Raw genomic sequence first — 21,084 nt, forward strand, 5'->3', positions numbered from 1 at the left:
TGTACATCTATTTGAATGCATCTTTCCATCCTTCAATAAACACAGTTGGTTGTACTGTGACTTCTGTTTTGTTCACCTCGTGTCAGAAACTACATTTCTGCTTGCAAGAGCTATTGACCTGACCTGTCTGTTGTCTAAATATATAAGTAAGTTTGTAGACACAGCTTCTTACTCACACCTTCACTATAATTGTGACCATGGCGATCACTAGCACAGCCCTCTACGGGCTGCGCTATGAGCAAGAGCCCGTGCTCTGGCATAAGGCCAGCTTAAGGGGACTGCCGCAGTTGGGGGGGAGGGTATCGAAATATTGCCTGGAGCAATTATGTTTTGCTACCCATTTATAAGTTACCTAATGGAAAGTTACTACAAATAGTTTCATAAATTTCTATCCATTCATTTTTTTTATATTAATTTTTTTTCCCGATTTTTAGATGCATTGCTTTAAAACCCTAAGGCTTCCTTAGTTTTTAACTAAATTTTAATAACTAAAGCAAGTAATACTCACAAAGAGTTGCTCTATCCAATGAATTGACAAAGATTAGAAAAAATAAAAAAAATAAAAAAAATAAAAAAAAATTCATTGATATAAAAAAAATATATTTTATAATTTAATTACTTAATTCCAAAATTCATAAAAAATAGAAATTGGAATAATTTGGAAATTCTTCCAATTCTTTCGATGTAGAATTTATCAAGGATTTCAATGGTATTTGAATTTTGAAAATAGGACTACAAATAAAAAAGCCTTAGGGTTTTAAAGCGACCCATCATATACTGAAAAACATAGTTTTAAGATATCGCGTGTTAAAGTTTACGTAATGAAATTCTCATTGAAAACCACATAGGCATCAATATAAAAATTTACTTAAGCTTGATTTTCTTATTTTAACAGGATACTTCTATGGTATCTGGTCCCCCCACTTTAAAAAGTGATATTAAACCCCCTCAGGGGGTGGGTATCATGAGGCACGACCCCTCTCATTGTCGCCAGCTAGGCCTGGGAGGTGATGAATGCACATGCTTCATCTTGGTGTTCTTTCTTGTTATCTTTCTAAGTCTTTTTTTCAACCTTTCTCTAGCTAATGTACACTTTCTTGACTGCTTCTTCCTTGGTATTGTGATGAATAAACAAGAAAAATCAGACTTAGATATAAAGAGTACTTGACAACTCCGGCTCAGGACGTGTGGCGGACGCCTGCCCGCCCTTCCCGGGATGCGTGGCGGACGCCTGCCCGCCCGTCCCGGGACCTGTGGCGGGCCCGGCCCGGCCGTCCCGGGACTAGTGGCGGACACCTGCCCGCTCGTCCCGGGACCTGCGGCGGGCCCCGCCCACCCATCCCGGCCCGCCCTTCCCGGGACCAGTAGCATACGCCTTCCCGCCCTTCCCAGGACCCGCGGCGGGCCCTGCCCGCCCATCCCGGCCCGCCCTTACCTGGGACCAGTAGCGTACACCTGCCCGCCCTTCGGGACAGACCGTACGTAGCCTGCCCGCCCTTACCCGGGACCTGCTGGCGGGCCCCGCCCGCCCATCCCGGGACGCGTGGCGGACGCCTGCCCAGCCCATCCTGGGACCTGTGGCGGGCCCGGCCCGGCCATCCCGGGACTAGTGGCAGAGCCGCTGCCCGCTCGTCCCGGGACCCTCAGCGGACCCCGCCCACCCATCCCACCCGGCCCGCCCTTCCCGGGACCAGTAGCATACGCCTGCCTGCCCTTCCCGGGACATGTAGCGTACGCCTGCCCGCCCTTCCAGGACCCGCGGCGGGCCCCGCCCACCCTTCCTGGACCAGTGGCAGACACCTGCCCGCCCGTCCCGCGACTCGCAGCAGCCCTGGCCCGCCCATCACCCGGGACCCGTGGCGGACCGCCTGCCCGCCCACCATCCCAGGACCCGTGGCGGGCCCGGCCCGCCCGTCCCCATACGCGTGGCAGATGCCTGCCCGCCCCTCCCGGGACCCACGGGCCCGGCCCACCCGGCACGCCCGTCCCGGGACACGTGGCGGGCGCCTGCCACCCGCCCGTCCCGGGATGCGTGGCGGACGCCTGCCCGCCGCCCGTCCCAGGACGTTGCGGCGGGCCCGGCCCGCCCGTCCCGGGACCAGTGGGGGGCCCGGCCCGCCCGTCCCGGGACCAGTGGGGGGCCCGGCCCGCCTGTCCCGGGACCAGTGGCGGACGCCCTGCCCACCCGTCTCGGGACCAGTGGCGGACACTTGCCTGCATGTCCTGGGATCCGCTTCGGGCCCCACCTGCCCGTCCCTGGACCAGTGGCGTACGCCTGCCCGCCCTTCCTGGGACCCGCGGCGGGCCCCGCCTGCCCATCCCAGCCCGCCCTTCCCTGGACCAGTGGCGGACACCTGCCCGCCCGTCCCGGGACCCACGGCTTGCCCTGCCCGCCTGTCCCTGGACCAGTGGCGGACACCTGCCCGCCCGTCCCGGGACCTGCGGCGGGCCCCGCCCGACCGTCCCAGGACCATGTCGGGCGGGCCCTCGCCGCCAGTCCCTGAACAGTGTAATAGCTATTCTGTTCCTTAGAACCAGAATATGCCACTGCATCCTCTCAATTCTTCTGGGGATTCTCTAAATCTTGTAGTTCTTTTCCTTGCACTCCACGAATCCTACTGAATCCTCTCTTTCTTCTTCTGGCACCTCCACCCATCCTATTGAATCCTCTCAATTTTCTTGGGGCTTCTCCTAATCCAGTTTCTATTCCCATCACCTTCACGAATCTCCTTATTTTCTTCACTCTTTCTATATTCCCCCGCTGTTCTTTTCCATTCAGGAATCAATAAAACTCTAAGAAAACATTTTAAAATATTTATTTCTCTTCTATTTCAATTTCCTTCAAGGATTAACAAAACAAACTTATTACAAAATAAACATCAAATTTTCCATTCAATAAACATCCTCCTCAAAATTTCCACATCTTATCCGTCTGAGTGAGGCCAGTGCAGTCTTCATCACGCCATTTCTTGAACATCGACAGAATCTTCTGCAGTTTTCAGTTGCTCTCCTCCATTCGTCTTTATTTCTCCTGGAGGTTCTTCAAATCGGAGACCATTTTCTCCTTCGCTCCTTCAGCCATCCAACCTCATCATCCATCTGGTCGTTCCGTTTGCTCTGGACACCGGCCTTCTTCTCCAGCGACTCCAGGCGACCATTTCCTTCCTCTAGAAGGCATGCCAGCTTGTTCCTCTTGAGTTTCGCTGTCTCAACTTCACACTGGAGTCCACACTTTTCCTTCCAAGAGGTCCTCCAAGTCCTTCTGCAGGCGCTGGAACCTCAGCTCCAGCTCTTTCCTGTCGGATTCCCACTTTTCGGTTGAGTCTTTTTGTTCTGGATGAGCCTCGCTATCCGCGCCGCTTCTGCCATCTTTAGCTGCACGTCTTTCTCCTTCTGTCGTAGCAGTTTCTCGAGCCCCTCAAGCAGGCAGTTTGCGTCTGGCGACTGCCCAGACAGTTCCCTTATCCTCTCACAAAGGGCATCGTTCCTCTGACCAATTTCCTTCACGTTGTTCTTCAGATGGTGGTTTTCTTCGGCCATCTTGAGGATCTTGTCTTACAGCTGCCGTCTCTCCCTCTTCTCTTTATCGTTCCAGCTTCGAGCGAGTGGGCCCTCTCTTGCAAGGCCTGCTGTTGCAACACCTCCAGAGTGATCTGCATTTCACCAATGCGTTCTTCCCTTCCGCCCGCCTTCTGCGTCTCTTCTTGGTAGTCGAGCCTCTGTTGTAGCTGAAGAATTATTGTCCTGTCTAAATGCACGCGCTACTCTCTCTGGTACTGGATGGCGTCTCGCAAGACCGCAATTCTCTCGTTCAGTTCCTTTTCCTTAGGCTGTTCAGCTCCATCATCATCAGTCAGGAGAGAAATCTCGCCAGCGAATAGGCAGCCACACCAAACAAGATGACTATTCTTCCGGATTTCGAACAACATCTGGACAAAAACGTCCTAATAACAGCTGCTGCCAAGGCCAGGTAAGGCCTCGTTTTCTTCAAACTGAAATCCATATCTGAAGTATCCAGTTCATATACTCTCCTCTCTCTCACTCTCGATTTTTCGTTGATTTTCTATATTCCACGAGAGATACTTTGGTTTATCGAAATATAGCAGGAAAGATTCTAAATTTTAATTATGCCTTGTCTCTTGGTGTTATAAATTGCTGAAATCTCTCTCTCTCTCTACTCTCTCTCTCTCTCTCTCTCTCTCATCTCTCTCTCTCTCTCTCTCTCTCTCTCTCTCTCTCTCTCTCTTTCTTTTTTCTCTTTCTTTCTTTCTTTCTTTCTTTCTTTCTTCTTTCTTTCCCCTCGTAAGTAGCCATCTTGCTTGGGAGTCGTACCCGCCGTGAAGTCAGATTAATCAACAGATATCACAAGTTTAACCATACGACTAGAATTTGAGAAATATCTAGAAGTGTTCGTGAACTATCGGTGATAAGATTAGTGTGAAAATAGTAGGATAAAGCGTCTTCTAAGTTAGTTTATCAGTGTAATACATAAAATCAGAAACAAGATGGCAGTAAGTTCCAACTGCGGGAAGAGGTGGCGTAATTTGTCGTGTCTAGCAGATTCGCAATACGATGAGGTAGCAGGAAGGGAACTGGCATTTCTCATCTATGAAATCAGCAACAGTCCTAACCAAAAAGATACAAAAGCATTCATAGATATATTAAAGGATATAATCTTCAAACTGGAACAAAATCTAATGAAAACATCTTGAAAATAATTGAAGAAGTTCCAAATAAAATCCAAGTGGTCAGAGCTCATAAAGAAATATACATAAACCAACATATTTCCGACAAAGAAAATTGAATAAGGTGATCTTGTGAATATCCTAATTGATGCATTAGGAAAAGAATGCCAAAGCATGCAAACTGTGTAAGGTTTGGTATAGCATAGTCAATCCACAAAAACCTAATCAGAAAATGTGCTGCATGCAAACATTCCGACCCATCCACAGTGTGCTGAGGTAATACAAGATTTGAGAAAAGATACAAGAATTTTTTGTTCAACATGTCTATCATGGATAGCAATGTTATTAAATCAAGATTGAATGTACAATAGTGAGGATGAGGAAGAAGAGGAAGAAGGGAAGAAGAAGAAGAAGAAGAAGAGGAAACGGAAGAGAAGGTAAATGAAACAAAAAGAAATGACAGAAAAAATAGGAAAACAAAGAACAAGATAAAAGTATGGATGCAGAGATACTCATTGATACTACATATGAGGCAATAAAGCAGCATACCTACGAAGAATAAATTACGATATGACAACAGAAAAGCAATCCCGAAGAGGCTCTACCCAGATCTATACAATGACGGGAAAGAGGAAAAAAATAGACAAGAAAGACAAAATCTGCAACCTTTTGAAAAGAGGGAATTGCAGATTTGGAGAAGATGTTACTACAAAACATCCTAAGATATGTCAAAAACTACTGAAATATATGGTAAATGTGCATACTTAGATGGATATGGGGATGATTGCAGAGATCTGCATCCAAAAATATGTGAAAACCTAAAAGAAGGAAAAGGATGTAAGTTCGACAAAAAATGCAAAATATATGCACCCTGTAGCCATGAATCATAATCAAATAAATAACCAACCAAGTAATAAAATCCAAAATAAGAAAGAAACAAATAATGAGAGAAATCAAGAATATCAGGTAAAGAGAAAAGCAAACCACCAATGAGATATGCAGAGGTGTCAGCAAAAATTTCAAAGCATCAGCTCCGAAATCTACTCAAGAGATAATAACTGTATTTATTATGCAAGAGGATATTGCAGAAACGGAGAAAATTGCAGATTCAGAACACAAAATGAATAATTATGATGAAGGAAGATCAAATATTATGGAAAAGTTGGATTTTTTAATGTCAGAATTTCTGGAAATGAAAAAAAGAACAACATACCAGAACAGGAAAGAGACATGGGAAAATCCTTATTACTACCAGTATTAAATGAAGGAGAAAACACGCAAACCATCATAGTGATGAATGCGCAGGGTTTAGTTACGAGTAACTCAAAAAGAAAAATAGACTACTTAGAAGAACTAAACCCAAAATGAAAAGAAAATAGAGATAATGAATATAAGTGAAACCTGGTATTCCCAAGAGACTGGGAATGATGATCAAATAAAAGGGTTTGCCAAACTTATAGATCAGATAGAAAAAAATAGGAATCAAGGGGGAACCGCAATATATGGGAAAGACAAAAAAAACAAGGAAAAATATATGAGAAATATAGTAACTCAGAATGTGAACTAATAGCGGTAGAAGTTGAATCTGAAAAATTGATGAACATAGTAATATATAGACCTCCTATACTAAATAGTTTGACTTAATAATTGAAAAATTGGATGATATATGTAGAAATCACAAGGACTGGACTATTCTCCATATGGTGACTTCAACTTTCCTTTCGTAGAATGGAAAGGAAAAGAACGAATAGGAGATTGTGGTTGTACTTATACATATAAAAAAGAGAGTAATAGTAGTGCAAGAAGTAAGAGGCAATTGAAAAAGCTATTAGATATGCTACTAGAATACAACATTCAACAAATAATCACCTGCCAACAAGAAAGGAAATACTTTAGACCTAGTATTTGTGAACGAGATGAATTATGTTAAAGAAATAATAGTTTATAATGCGAATATGCAGACCATAATGTCATAGAATTAAACAGTTCATTCCAAAGCAAGTGAAAATAGAGATAAGCAAGAAATGAAAAAGTGGGAAGGATATGGAAAATACAACTTCTACAGTAAAAATATAATGGTCAGAAATTAATGAAGAATTAAACAAAGATTGGGATAACATTTTCGTAAGTGATGACATAAGGGTAAATACGGAGATATTATATAAAATATTGGAGAAAATAGTGGAAAAATATATACCGAAGAAGAAAAGTAAACATCATTCATGCATACCAAGAGACAGAAGGATCTTGTTCCAGAAAATCAGAAAGTGGAAAAAAGGTCTTGCAAAAGAAAAAAAAAAATGCATGGAAAGTTATAGAACTAAAAAGTAAGATAGAAAATGCAGAACAAAAGATTATACAATCAAAAGAAAATGAAAAACGGACTTGGAAGAAAAAACATATATTATATCAAGCAAAACCCCAAGCTATTATACTCATATGCGAAGAAGATGAATAAAAGAAGAATAGAAATAGGGGCCCTCTGAGAATTGAAGGGAGATTAACGAATGAAAAAAAAGGAAATTTGCAACATACTGGCAGAACGATATAAGAGAGAATTCACCCCTAGAATAGATAATGAAGATAATGATATAGAAGTAAGGGATGAAAATAGTGAATATTTAGCTGACATAGATATTAATGAAGCTGATATTGTGCAGGCTATTAATGAAATTAAAAATGGAGCATGCTGCAGGGCCTGATGGAATTCCTGCTATTTTGTTAAAGAAAGTAGTTCATTCTATCGCAAAGCCACTTGCAATATTATTAAGACAAAGTGTAGATACAGGCAAGATTTATGATGAGCACAAATTAGCATATATTACCCTACTTTCAAAAGTGGATCAAGACTAGAGGCAAGTAATTATAGGCCTGTGAGTCTAACATCACATATTATGAAAGTGTATGAAAGGGTAATGAAGAAAAATATTATGAAACATTTTAATAAAAATAATTGTTAATAAAGGACAACATGGTTTCGTACCCGGAAAAAGTACACAAACCCAACTGTTAGTCCACCGTGAGAATCATTCATAAAAATGAAAAGCGGAATGAAACAGATGTGGTTTATTTAGACTTTTGCAAAAGCTTTTGATAAAGTAGACCATAAAGATATTAGCGAAGAAAATTAGAAAACACAATATCGTGGATAAAGTAGGAAGATGGTAAAGAATTTTTACACAACAGAAAACAGATAGTTATTGCAAACGACGAGAAATCGGATGAAGTCAAGGTAATATCCGGTGTGCCGCAAGGTACGGTGTTAGCTGCAATACTGTTTGTTATTATGATTGAAGACATAGACAATAATGTGAAGGATTCGGTAGTATGAGTAGTTTCGCAGATGACACAAGAATAAGTAGAGAAATTACTTGTGATGAAGATAGGAACGCTCTACAAAGAGACCTTAACAAAGTATATGATGGGCAGAGGTAAATAGGATGGTATTTAACTCTGATAAATTGAATCAATAAATTATGGAGACAGAGAAAGAAAGCTATATGCATATAAGGGACCTAATATGAGACCATCACAAATAAGGAAGCAGTTAAAGACCTTGGTGTGATGATGAATAGGAACATGTTATGCAATGATCAAATAGCAACTCTGTTGGCAAAATGTAAAGCAAAAATGGGAATGTTGTTACGGTACTTCAAAACAAGAAAAGCTGAAACACATGATTATGCTTTATAAAACATATGTTCGTAGTCCACTTGAATATTGCAATATGATATGGTACCCACACTATCAAAAAGGATATTGCACAAATAGAGAGTGTACAAAGGTCCTTTACAGCTAGAATAGAAGAAGTTAAGGACCTAGACTACTGGGAAAGACTACAATTCTTAAAATTATATAGTCTAGAAAGGAGAAGAGAACGCTACATGATTAATTCAGGCATGGAAACAGATAGAAGAATAGCAGAAAATATCATGGAACTAAAAAATATCAGAAAGAGCAAGCAGAGGTAGATTAATAGTGCCCAAAAACTATACCAGGAAAAATAAGGGAAAGCACACAGGACATTAATCCACTACGCACCAGCATCGATAATGCAGCGGTCTATTCAATGCGTTGCCAGCTCATCTGAGGAATATATCAGGAGTGAGCGTAGATGTGTTTAAGAATAAGCTCGACAAATATCTAAACTGCATCCCAGACCATCCAAGATGGAAGATGCAAAATATACCGGAAGATGTACTAGCAACTCTCTGGTAGACATTAGAGGTGCCTCACACTGAGGGACCTGGGGCAACCCGAACAAGATGTAAGGTCTGTAAGTAAGGTCCGTAATTCTTCATTGTTCCATCATTTGGTTTAGGTTTAAGGCTTTGCATTCAATAAGTTGAGAGAGAGAGAGAGAGAGACGAGAGAGAGAGAGAGAGAGACCGTATTTTTGCGTAGAAAAACAGAAAAATAGAGAATCTAATGTGTGTACTGCCATGCTTAGTGTATAATGCTTCAATTGAGGTTTATATTAATATTATTCATTGTCTATATATATATATATATATATATATATAATATATATATATATATATATATATATATATATATATATATATATATATATATATGTATATATATATACATATATATATATCATATATATATATATATACATATATATATATATATATATATATATATATATATATATATATATATATATAGATATATATATATGAGATATATATGATATATGATATATTATATATTATATAGTTATATATTATATATATTATATATATATATATATATCATATATATATATATATATATATATATATATATATATTATATATATATATATATATATATATATATATATATATATATATATATTATATATATATAGTTATATATATATATATATATATATATATATATATATATATATATATATATATAATATATAATATAATATAATATAATATAATGCCCCAAACTAAGTTCACCTTTTAGACATGCTGTCTACGCACGAGGAACGCCAAAGGACACGAATGAATCAAAAGTATACTGAAGCAGGAATGGGCACACCTGAAAGGGGACTATTGAGACCCACTCATGGCAATAATGGCAGCCCTTACGCAAGCTTACCGCGCATGTGCACGTGTGTGTGGGCGTAATATACGTGATGTTGCAACAGTACTAAGAAGAGAGAGAGAGAGAGAGAGAGAGAGAGAGAGAGAGAGAGAGAGAAAATGGCTACTGTTGTTAATGATGATGTTTTTTCGGGATCACAAACCTTGACCAGGTAGTGTTTTTCTTCTTCTTTTTTCGAAATAGCGTATTCAGGAACTTGACCTTTTTCTCTTTAAAGGAAATAGTGATGGCCACAGCTGTGAGTAAGAATAGACCAATGTGAAATGACTGTTAACAGTGTGTATTTTATAATCTCATTACATTTTACGAGTATCTGTTTATTTTTTTAATTATTTGTCCATTTATTTTCTTTTTCTTTTCCAATTACTAGTCTCTTCTGTCTGTTTATCTGTTACCTTCTGTTACTACTTTCTAATGAACACCATAATATTCTTTGGAAGCTTGAATTTCAAGTCAGTGGCCCCTTTGGTGGGTTTGTTCCATATGAATGCGGTTTATAGAACCCCCTTTCTTTCCTACCTTTTTCTTATTTTTCCGGCCCTGGGCAAGAACAGGACCTCTGGTTGCCCGTCCCAACTGCCCCTAACAATTCGCACGTCCGTCAACAATCATTATGCCAATGAGTAACTTGAATTATTGGGTAATAATAATTTACTGACATAGAACTCGTGTGTAACGCTGGCCACTTGTTTCTTAGGATATGTAGACACCGGATATCTGATACCATTAAGAAGTTTTCTGTTTCCTGATTTCGTGAGCTAGTTTATCGTCCGTTCTATTTTAACCTTTTTAGCCTTTCTAGGGGACCGTTGTAGTCTCAAAGTTAGTATTATTATTATTCTAAACATGAACCTCATTCATATAGAATAAGCCCACCACCACAGGGTCCAGTGACTTGAAATTCAAGCTTCCAAAGAATAGTATTCTGCCGTTTATTGGAAAGAAATAGTAACGGAAGGTAATGAGATATACAGAATAAAGAGATCACCAAACACACACACATACACACACACACACACACACACACAGTTTCATTAGCGACTTGTGTTTGTGATGGTTAATTTTTCAGAAATCATTTTCACAAGCAATTTATAATTGTTACCAAAAGTCCCCCTACTCAAATGATTCTTCAATGAATTCTTTACTTCAATTGAACGCTTGCAACAAGTAGGCACGCACTAATACAGTCCGTATCTCTTTTTGTCTGCTCTCTCTGTCTCTGTCTCTCTGTCTCTCTCTCTTCCGGTTTTTTTTACCACATCTATGGCAATAAATTTGGGGATTTTCCTTTTTTTACCCTTTTGTCCTTTTGTCTAATGAATTCTCTCTCTCTCTCTCTCTCTCTCTCTCTCTCTCTCTCTCTCTCTCTCTCTCTCTCTCTCTCTATCTTGCCCCTAAGGTCTGGAATTCTTCATTTGTTCCTTCATTTAGGTTTAAGGCTTTGCATTCGATATAAGTTGAGAAAGAGAGAGAGAGTGTAATTTTGTGTATAAAAACTGTGTATTGGTATATTTACATATGACAGTGCATGTGAAATTACTCCGTTTGGAATAGGAAAGCTAATGTGTGCGTACCATTCTTCGTGCATAATGCTCTAATTGAGGTTTTTATTAATATTAATCTGTCCATCTAGGTTTATATTATATATATATATATATATATATATATATATATATATATATATATATATATATGTATGTATGTATGTATGTATGTATCTATGATATAATGTACCAAAGACTAGTCACATTTTAGACATGCTGTCTACAAACGAGGAACGCCAAAGTACATGGATGAATCTAAAGTACTAAAGCAAAACTGCACATACCTGAAAGGGACTATTGGGACCCTCCACTCATGGCAATAGTGACAGCCCTTACGAAAGCATACCGCGCATGGGCAAGTGTGTGTGTGTGTGTGTAATATATTTGATGTTGCAACATTGCCAAGAGAGAGAGAGAGAGAGAGAGAGAAAATGGCGACAGTTATTAATTATGATGTTTTTCAGGATTACAAACAGTGGCCGGGTAGTTTTTCTTTTTATTTTTTCGACATCGCGTATTCAGGAACCCTTTTCTCCTTAAAGGAAATAGTGGTGGCCACAGCTATGAGTGAAAATAGATCAACATGAAATGACGTTCTGAACAGACCACGGTACCGATGAAGATAGGGCGGCTATTTACCGCTATCTATACTATGGTGCCTCCACTTGTATGCATTTGAATTGATATTTATACTTGTCAATCGAAATGTGTGTGGTGTGATAGGGTGAACGGCAGTTTTCTAAATGTGTGTGTGTGTGTCCATGAATTGTGTAGACAGCATACCACGACATGATGTCACTCATAACAGATGAGACGCACATAAATGGCTGTGCCCATGGTGCAATAGAAAATTGGTTGTAAAAAATAAGAAAACTTCCCTTTCCAAAAACCAAAAAAAATTTTCACTGGGGTACTTAAATGGAATAATACCACATATGGAACATCTGAAGTGCAACCAGAAGTTCCCCTTTAAGGTCCGGACCGTGGGGAAATTGTCCATTTGACTTAGAACCGAAGGAGAAAATGTCACTCCTCTTATCAATTTCTCTATTCCGTTGAAATAACAATAAACTCTGTGATGACTCAACTGCATCACGGGAAAAATAAATCATAGCTAGTACCGAAATATGACCAAAAAGGGTAATTGGACATGAGACTATGCAAATCTTAAGCAAGAATACTACATAAGGATTTACTTACACAATTGACAAATAATAATAATAATAATAATAATAATAATAATAATAATAATAGTAATAATATTCTTAATACCGAGTTCTATTCATTAGATAAATGAAAAAACAAATCAAATTGTCAGACTTGATTATAATTCACCTATATCACCAATTTTAACATCAAAGTTAAATGAGGATCAAAATTGGGATATGAGTATATATATTCGCTCATTTGCCAGAAGAGTGTCTAAACTCGAAAATTGTTATATTTCGGGAAAAGCAATCTGAAGTTGAAATTCTCTATACTCTGTCCATTTATATTTAGATGATTCTTTTACTGAGCTGTTTTAATGACAAATACAAATGAGAATTTTTTTACCACAATATGGAATAAAGAAGAGGCTATCTGCTGGTATCAATAGCTCCAAACACATTTTTTGAGTTATGTCACTCTTCTGGCAAATGAGCGATGGTCCAACTGACAGTTCTACTTTTTACAACGTGGACGTTCACGCCCTTCTAACAGTCGTGGGGGTGAACTGACAGGTATTAACTGTCCATTTTATACAGGTATTGCTGTGGTAACTATCCCTTTGATCCAGGTATTATTGTAGTGACTGTCCCGTTTATCCAGTGTTCTGTGGTGACACTCCCTTTCATCCAGGTATTACTGTGCTGTCAGTCACCTTTAACCAGTTATTAATGTGGTGACTGTCCAGGTATTACTATGCTGTCCCTTCCTTTTGTCCAGGTATTACTGTGGTGACAGTCCTTTTATCCGGGTATTACTGTGAAGACTGTCCCTTTTATCCAGGTATTATTGTGAAGACCGTCCCTTTTATCCAAGTATTACTGTGAAGACTGTCTCTTTTATCAAGGTATTACTGTGCTACAATTAACGAGGAAATTTGCATTTGAACGTATCGAAAAAAAAAAAACGCCTTATATGTAGCACGTCGGGCTTAGCCAAAATACATTTTTTTTCCCTATATAATAAACCCCCGCCCCTCCCCCTTTTATATGGAAAGCTGGGTATTTGGGTGGGTGAAAAATCATTGACTTACTTCACCTATCAGGGGATCCTAACTTAGGATGCCAGAAGGATTCGCTCTCATGAGCGTCCCCCCAACCTACTCTAATTTATGGAACTGTGAATTAAAATAACAGGGTTGCAACCCAATGTAACCAAGTCAAAGGCACAGAAGGCCTTACATAGCCAGACTTTTTTTGCCGCCTCCTAGACTGCAACTTAACCTAACTTTGGGAACTTAACATTAAAAATTATCGGCTGGGAATCTACCCTTACCTAACCTGAACTAAACCTTAGGTATCAGGTCATAGCCTGGTAGACCCACGAACACAAGCCTAAGTTACCAGGTCCTTACTTAACTAGTGCACGCTGCACTTTAATACCCTTCATTAAAGTATCATGGACCATTAAAAAACATATCCTTGTATCACTTCCCCACCCCCCAACACAAAAAAGTTTACCCTTTTCAGAATCAGAACCTACAGATACTACAGGTTGCCATGGCAATGTTATAATACCTCCTTGTATGAATATTTCGCTCTTGTATTTTCACCCGCCTAAAATACCTATACCAAATTACCAATATCCGCTGTAGTCCGCAACAATTTTGGGATATAGCCTATAGAGTTTCAGTAGCCTTACGCTGATCATTTGTTCCCGAAACGAATAGGAGGTAAAACTGCATAGAAAAACGTCAACTGCCATAGTCTAACTCGCAATACCTTTTCATTCACAAGGCAACTGATGTCCAGTAAAATATAAATGAATTTATTTCTACCATACCCGTATCCTTCAGTTGTAAAATTGCTGCAGGAACTTAAGCGAAATTACTTGGTCTTGAAGACACTCAACAAACCATCTTGTAAATGAAATCCCATCAGTTTCATTCTCAAATCAATGTGCTGATATTATATAAGTAGAGAGTTATCTTCACCTCTTTCATACACTATTAAATAAAATTACTGACGTTAATAGTTGTAGAACAGGAGTCTCTTTATAATGAAAGTTTGCTTCGTCACCGACGTCGGGCGGACGACACACAAAACGGCAGAAACAGCAAGACTTCTTTTGAAATGCCATAGATGTAAACACACATACAAGTGAAGCTTCTATATTATTATGTGATGAAAAATCATTTACGGTAAAATATAAAAAGATAGATTACTTTCTGGTAGTGTTATTAAAATTAATTTGGGCTGGACTCGTCATTCAGAAATCCCATGTATACTGTAAAGAAGTGTAACAGGGTGTTTTGCCTCGGCCACCCACACACACACACACAGAGTTTTCATTTTAAGGCAAAATGAGAAGTCAGTGATTAATAAAATAGGAGATAAATGACAACTTTTTTAACGTTCCGTGAATTATCAGAAAATGCCTATTTCAACTTAATATCGAATAATAGTTGTTTTCTATGTTCTGTTTACGTCGCCCTGACCAGATCTCCCCAAGGGTGACATTTCAGAATTTCCTTTTTAAACAATTCCAAAACTACCTTGGATGTCTAAAACTGAAAAAAAAATATAGCATACATACTGCATATAGCTGCTGTTACAACCCTGATATAGAGATACATTACTATTTTTCTACTTTATAATTCTGGCAGGACCCGGTCAAAAAGAGGTCAGCATGTAAACAAGATCCGAAAAAGGGCAGCCAGGATCAGGAGAGTAACGCTATGCATAAGTCATAAGTTATACCACCTGTAACACAGTGAAGGAACAATAAAGCTGTGAGTACTTTACACGAAGTGTGTATTTGATCCACCTTGAGCCCGCAAAAGTATTAATTAAGTTATGACAATTGTCATCTTAGGCTTGTACAGCAGCTTCAGGTTAGTTTTCACAAGAGCGCCGCCAACGACGAAACCCCACTTGAAGAAGACTCATCAAGTTATAATCCAAGAAGAGGAATCCAATGATGAAGTGTCACTTGATTTGAGATGTATAGAAAACAAGAGTTCTGCTCAACCTTATGTTGTTAGTTGTCAATTGAATCATAAGCCATTTTTATTTGAAATTGACAACGGTTCAGTTATTTCTACATTAAAGTATGATGATTTCAAGAAGTTAAATTGGACATTACTGAACTGTAGAACTAAATTGCAGGGTTATAACCAAGTGCCAATGAAAGTATTTGGGAAGGTCAAAGTTTCAAATTTTCAATACAAACAGCAAAATCATTCAGACGTTGAATTCATAATTGTTGGGTCAGACTCCCCAAATAACTTGATTGGTAGGAATTTGATAGATTAGTGAAATATAATTAATGTCCATCAGTTAAATATAACAGATTTTGTGGAAAACTATAATGTAGATAGTTTGAAACCTATTAAGAACTTTCAAGCCCGATTGTATCCTAAAGTTGGTCATGTTCCTGTTTTTCAGAAGGTCCGCACGGTGCCATTGACGTTACGCAGTGAGGTTGAGAGTGTGCTGCAAGAGCTTGAAAAAAATAAGATTATAAAAAGAGTAGAATTCTCAGATTATGCCTCGCAATTGTTACTGTCAGGAAGCAGAATGGATCCCTTAGGGTTTGTGGGGATTTTCGTAAAATAAATGAAATTCTTCATGAATCTAAATTCCCATTACCTAATATGTCAGAATTAATTTCCAATGTGTCTGGATATAAGTATTATACCAGACTTGATCTCAAGAATGCTTATTTGCAAATGGAAGTTGCTCCAGAAGACCATAAATATTTGGTACTTAACACACATTTGGGTCTATATAGATATTTACGGTTACCATTTGGTATCCATTCTGCTCCTGCAATATTTCAGGAGTTGATTTCCCACTTGTTAGCTTCTTATGATTTTGCTTATCCATATCTGGATGATATTGTTATAGGTGGAGACTCACCAGCTGAACATGATAAACGTACAACTAGCAGAGAGAAGAGCCACATTAACTGTCCTTGTTTTTAGTCTGTTTCTTTGTTTAGTTTTAAAGAGGTAAACTTTACTGAACACTCGTTCGCATTCAGCATTAGAGTGCGGCAAGCGAAGAGCAGTTAGAGCAAAATTGGCTAGGTCTGAAAAGCTAGACTCTTTTTGGGACACTTCTCCCCAGAACTTATCAGGTGATTCATTAACGAGATGTTTAAGTTCATGTTGCAATATGGGAAACATTCTCCATTGATCATCCAGCTTTTGAAGTAGTGAATGGTCATCTGGGGGTACAATCAGGGGAAGCTCAGATACAAGAGGGGAGGGGATTCTTCTCTGAATTCTGATGAGAGGGCATTTTTTGGACAGAGACAGTTTAACTTTGACAGGACACCATCATTGAAATTATACCTCTTCTTTATTTCTGTGCATGCCACTACAAGGTAACTTCTACACCTCTGAAAAAACTCCTGCTGTTGAGCTTTCTTTCCCTGTATGGAGGGGTTTTTTAATCCCTGCATAACTTTAACTCCTAGGTACATACATTTGACTGTCACTAAGATGCCTGTCATGTCTTTCAGGATTTACAGTATTTACATCAGTTTTCATTACATAGGTTCTTTCCATAAATGAGAGAAAAAGGTCTCTGAATAGCATGGACACTTTATCATGGAGAACTGTTATCACTTCTTTATCTAACTGGAAAAATTTGTTGAACTCAGTAAACTTTGGAAGAACCCAGTCAAGTCTCAGCGAACCACTTCACCGAGAAAAATAGCTACAGTGCCTCCCACTGTTTCAATAGCTTTGAAACACGTTACAATTGGAGACAAGCGGCGGCAAGCCATGTACGGACTCTGAAATCGTTTTTTTTTTTTTTTTTTTTTTTTTTTTTTTTTTTTTTTTTTTTTTTTTTTATTTTAGAAATTAGCCTGTTTCATGGAGGAGTTCACCGACCACTTATATTTGTAATTATATACTTATCAACCACTTAGAATTATCGTACAAACCGTACGATTATGGAAAATGCTATCGTACATCGTACCAAGGCTATTTTTATTGTACATGTACGACAATTATCGTACGTCTGGCAACACTGCTCCTGCCTCTCCGCTTCAGAAAGCGTAGGATGGGAAAAATGTCATACAACAAATATGATTACCTATGGAAAATTTATGTAATACGCAATGGAACGAAAGGATATCAAAACATCGTATTTTTCGTGATATTTTCATTGCATATACTTTCACAAAAAATCATTTTTGACCCACTTACAGGATAGCTAGAGCACTAATATTTTACGTCTGGCTGTGGCACACATCAATGTTACCAGAAATGAGTAAAACTCGATTCCGCCCACCGACCTCAAAATTGTCGTATTTCAGGCCTCCCAACTGAGGCGGTCCCCTTAATCTTCAACAACACCAACAGCCAGCCCCAGTGATGCCAGCAGCTCCAGTGACACTGTCACCTCCTCCTCCTCCTCCATACGCCTGCCCCCACTCATGCCCCACAACCCAGAAGCTTGGTTCTTCAGGACAGGGACAATCTTCCGATCAAAGAAGCTTGGTTCTTCAGGACAGGGACAATCTTCCGATCAAAGAAAGAAAAGGTCCACAAATATGACAAAGGCTGCATGTTTTCAAACAAGGCGTTATCTGACCTCTAGCTTACTCGAGACACGTACAAGATTTTCCCCTCACACAAAATTTGTAAGCATTATCTAACTAACTTTAAACGTGAATTTAAGCGTGCTAAAATCTGCGGTCCAATAGAGCCTTGTTTCACCAACGAAAATTAAAATAAATTCGCTTTTTTTTTATTAGAAATAATTTTTCCATACTGTTTAACGAGGAACATTTTCATTCTAATAAATAAATCATAGATATCCTATCCCAAAATTCCTGTATTTTTAACTCAACGAGAAACACCTTTTTCAGACGTTTTTAGGCCCTCCCATAGACCTTTTCTACCCCAACAACAACACCAACAAAGTAGTGTGTAGGCTTACTTCCCGAGTAAGCAAAAACATGCAAGAGATCCAATCAACTAAACGTCAGCAGTGAGCGGACTGAGGTAACACTGTCTTTTTCCCAATGTGAATGCAAGGCCTCCACATGTTTCTTCATCAGGGAAGAAAGGTCAAACATAGAATTCCTGGTGGACACCAGGCCATGCAAATCATTTGTGCCAGCCAGCCCATAGACTCCACATATCCACCGCCAGTAGAGCACCACTCAAGAGGTAATGGAAGCAGAATATGAATGTGCCATTCAACGGGAAAGACAACATTTGAACCTTCATCACGGCCTATATGAAGGCATGTTTTGCGTTTTGTAGTTCTCTGGGGATGTAGTACACTTCCCTGGCCATGTGGTAAGTCGTTCTGACCGGCAGTAGTATTGATTCTAATGCTAAGCGGGTGTCGGGCGTGGACGTTGGGCTTGTTGGATTTTGAAAGACGTCGGCCATCAATGTTAATGATAAGCCGTAATGGGCTTCTGCTGGTGATGTGTTGAATGATGGGTGTGGTGACGTTCTCAGCATCTGCCAGTGTGTGATGCTTTCAGCGACCGGTGAAGCCTTTCGATAATGCAGTTAGCTTCTGCGTTGTAGGCCGTCGTTTGTCCTGTAGGGTCCCGTGCGGACCCCCACAAGCCATCTATCTCACCTGGCCGGCTAATCTCCTCACAACAAGCATCTCTTCATGCAAAACGTGTATACAAAAAAACACAGCATACTTCACACATCTTTTGTACATGTATTATCGTGGTATGTTAAATGTATCATTATTACCACATGCATTACATTTCAGCTACAGGTATCATAACTTCATTCGTATTTTGTAAATCGATTTATATACGTCTTTCCATCCTTTATCAAACACAGTTGATTATACTGTGACCTCTGCTATTGACCTGAGTGTTTTCTGAATAAATCAGAAAGTTTGTAGACGCAGCATCTTTGTCACGCCTTCGCTACAACGTTTTTCTGAACATATTAAGGTTTATTTTTGCTTATTTCAGACATGACATCGTATTTAACCAGTGTGCACGCTTTTCGTAGTCCTTTGTCTTAATTTTTAGCCAGATGAAGTTTTTATCTCGAAAGATTGTAATAAATGATGCTCCTCTTAAAATTTTTTAAAATAATCATAGAGATAAGACTTGCAAAATGTTTATGTATTTCATTTAATGCAGAACAAAAACTCTCGCCACAAACACAAGCAAAAATGATAAAAAAAATTAAAACACTTTTATTTCCGTATCACAACAGAAATTGCGGCACTAAATTCGAAATTACGAGGTAATCTGTTGAGATTACAGTTTCCCTTTTTTTGCTAACTCGTCATACAAAGCTTGACCCGGAAACGAGAGATAAAGGGATTTGTAAAGGGAAATGGGGCTAAGTGAGGAGGGGTGTGTCTTGATTGACTGAGCCTAGTAGCGAGCGGTACTAGTAGCAGTACTAGTAGTAGTAGTAGTAGTAGTAGTAGTAGTAGTAGTAGTGGTGGTGATGGTGATGGAATGCACGTGGAAAGGATGGGACAGGGTGGAGGAGGATGGGAAAGCAGAATTAGCGGCTGTAACGCAATTTATGAAGCTCTTCAAACGGGACAATCTGGCCCTGGTTAACCAGCCGTGACGTTTGGATGGTTCCTTCCAACCGCGAGATTTGCAATTGAGGGAAAAATGAAATGTGCCGTCGCTTTGGTTATTGCAATGGCTGATGCTGGCTTTGCTATGGCCATTTCAAAGATGAAAAAAAGAATGAGAATGAAAAATCTTGCGGGTTGTCATCTGCGTGTGGATGCCGGAGTAATATTTATTTTTCTTTTTCATTTTCATTTTACATTCGTTCCCCTCCTTTGATCTACGCAAATAATCTTTATTTTCTCCATTTCTTTTTCGAGAAGCTATTATGTTTAATTGGCTGCTTGGATGCGAATTTCCCTCGACATTCGAAATTCATTTCCTATTAACATATTAGGAAGAGAACATCAAGGCTTTATAATCATACTGTTTATTCAACTTCACCGTAACATTTGGGAAATAGGAACTTGGTCGGTGAAATATTTACCGCTTTTAGAAATGGCTCATTGTGCGTCTTTCATTATGGGAAAGTAAAAAGTGTAAACTGTCGACAGTATATGAAAGAAATGATGGCTGGTATTTCGTGATGGCAACATCTAGTGTTGTTTAATTCTAAATTTGTATGAAATGGTAAATTAAGTGATTTCTGCAGTTGTTGCAGCAACTGAATATTACCAAAGACGTGGTTATAACAACCGCTATTTTACGGATTTTCTTGAATGATGCTATTTGAGGCGAATTTGTAATGTTTATGGTCGTATTGTGGATGGGTGTCTGGGGAAAGGAATGTGTGAAATAAGATTATTAATGAAATGAAAATATATTCATTGGTTCATGGCATATAAGTGGAAAAATTATAGTAAGGAGGTCAGTTAATCATACCCTGTACTACGGTATAGAGAGAAAGAAAGATAATAGTGAATCAATTCAAAAGGAAACAATTATAGGAAAGAAATAGGTCTGGTTGATCTTTCTGGTTGATCTTGTTTCATTCCTAGTAAATCTTCCATGATAATATCGTATTAATAACCAGTTTTAGACATTAAGTCAACTGAGAAATAATT

General features: G+C 39.1%; 1 long non-coding RNA gene across 2 annotated transcripts in view; it reads left to right on the forward strand.

The window, feature by feature from the left end:
* LOC135221685 (uncharacterized) overlaps nucleotides 1–15,284 on the forward strand; it is a 246,844-nt gene extending 231,560 nt beyond the window's left edge. For both annotated transcript variants that reach the window (XR_010316067.1, XR_010316069.1), the window contains one exon: nucleotides 15,147–15,284. This is a non-coding gene — a long non-coding RNA (uncharacterized LOC135221685). The remainder of the gene's footprint in view (nucleotides 1–15,146) is intronic.
* The last annotated feature ends 5,800 nt before the right edge of the window (nucleotides 15,285–21,084 follow it).

This window comes from Macrobrachium nipponense, chromosome 3 (assembly GCF_015104395.2).
Source record: "Macrobrachium nipponense isolate FS-2020 chromosome 3, ASM1510439v2, whole genome shotgun sequence".
NCBI classification, from domain to species: domain Eukaryota; kingdom Metazoa; phylum Arthropoda; class Malacostraca; order Decapoda; family Palaemonidae; genus Macrobrachium; species Macrobrachium nipponense.